Raw genomic sequence first — 1713 nt, forward strand, 5'->3', positions numbered from 1 at the left:
ATTACCATGCAATTTCTCTTTCACTATTTCTCTCATGGGGAAGTCAATGTGACTCAAAGAGTCCCCCAAGAGAAGCTAATACTGGGCTCAATATTAGACTTCTCTGTAACAACTGTTGATCACTCTCCTGTGTAGCTAATTATTTCCCATTTTGAAGAATCTTTTGTACAGTTTTGTCTTGAGAAAAGATTATGCACAGAAATTATGCACAGAAATTTTAGAATTTCTCTTCTTCTAAAAATGTCCATCCTGTTGCTGAACAGGTATATAGGAAAGATGCTTTTTATTATAAAACTGCACCTGTGCAATTCCTCCCATGTGACCTGGTCAATGCAGGTTCGATCCTCCTAAGTCCCCTTGCTCTGAGGGGTGGCAGGACTACAGAAATGCAGATATGACTGAGGGTGATGTAAATCTGAAGGTCTACTCCCTTGCAGATGCCCACCTCACCAAAAAACTGCTGGACCTTGTTAGCAGTCATGTAACTAAAAGCAGCTTTGGAAAGGAACCAATGAAGGCACCAAACCTTTCAACAGTGTTGTCTCTGTGTTCATCATGATGGATACAGATGCTGAGCCCCTGGAGATCATCCTGCAACTTCTGCTGCTGTTTCATCCTAAGGATAAAAATGGTCCCTAGGTGATTGTGCACTCCAAGCATGCTATGGGGTAGGTCAGCAGGGTTTCTGAGCCGGTCGTTGCCTGCTCTGTCACCATCAAAGAAGGCTCTCAGCTGAAGCACCAGATCCTGTCCATTTAGCAGTCCACTGAAAGGCTCTTAGTCTCAACCAGTTGGCTCTGCCACACTCTTCACTGAGTCCTTCCCTTGGCATTGTGAATCATATCCTGTATTTGCATTAGTTTCTCTAGCTACCTTCTCTTGTCATATTCTAGTATTAAATCTGGGTTTTGCATTTTTGTATTATTCTTCTTCTGTTTTATAGGTTGTTATCCATATATTAATCCACCACCCTACACCAATCACCCATTCTACTCTCTCTGCCTTTTATAAAATGATCTAATGCTGAAGACAGTGGCAAACAAAGTGTTGACACCTTTGAAAGACAAGGAAGAGGCAGGACACAGATCTGGTTCCAACGTTCAGGTGCTAACTTCCTGTTTTATGTAGGACATGATGGATGTAAATACCATTCACTTGGTATCCCTTGTGCCTGAAACACAAATCATCCCATATGTGGTTGCTCTCTGGGGGATTATGTATTATTTGTATTCTGTGAGGTTGTTCGGTGTATTCTGTGAGGTTGTTAGGTGTATGTCCAAGTGTCATTGCCAATATACCCCAAATGCCTGCTTTGGTAATGTGATGTTATTTTCCCTCTCCCCCAAGTCCCAAACATGCCCCTGAGGGTGGCACAGCAGCAGCATACCAAAGAGATGTGCTGCAGAATTCCAGAGGCTGCCTGGACAAGTTAGACATGAGGGAGCTGACATAGGTCTTGAAGGAGTCCAGAGTGGCTAGGAAAAAGAGGGTTAGCTGATGCTGGAATGAAGTCTGGGCAAGTCATGGAGACCTGACTGGAAGCTACAGCAAAGATGCTGGAAACGAGGAAACATCCTCTCTGGTGGATGGGGAGGTCTCCAGTGGACAACTCTGAGAGCCCTTACCTTGTTGCCTGCCATGATGTAGGTCAGATTTATGTATTCTTTATCACATCAGAAGGATAGTGCTAGTGTGTCATTCCTGTGAGCATCC

The 1713-nt window shown here is 43.8% G+C and overlaps 1 pseudogene; it reads left to right on the forward strand.

Annotated features, from left to right (window-relative positions):
- Positions 1–394: 394 nt before the first annotated feature.
- On the forward strand, positions 395–816 carry LOC131837152 (NHP2-like protein 1; annotated as a pseudogene).
- Positions 817–1713: the final 897 nt, after the last annotated feature.

The sequence above is a fragment of the Mustela lutreola genome, chromosome 7 (genome assembly GCF_030435805.1).
Source record: "Mustela lutreola isolate mMusLut2 chromosome 7, mMusLut2.pri, whole genome shotgun sequence".
In the NCBI taxonomy this organism is placed as follows: domain Eukaryota; kingdom Metazoa; phylum Chordata; class Mammalia; order Carnivora; family Mustelidae; genus Mustela; species Mustela lutreola.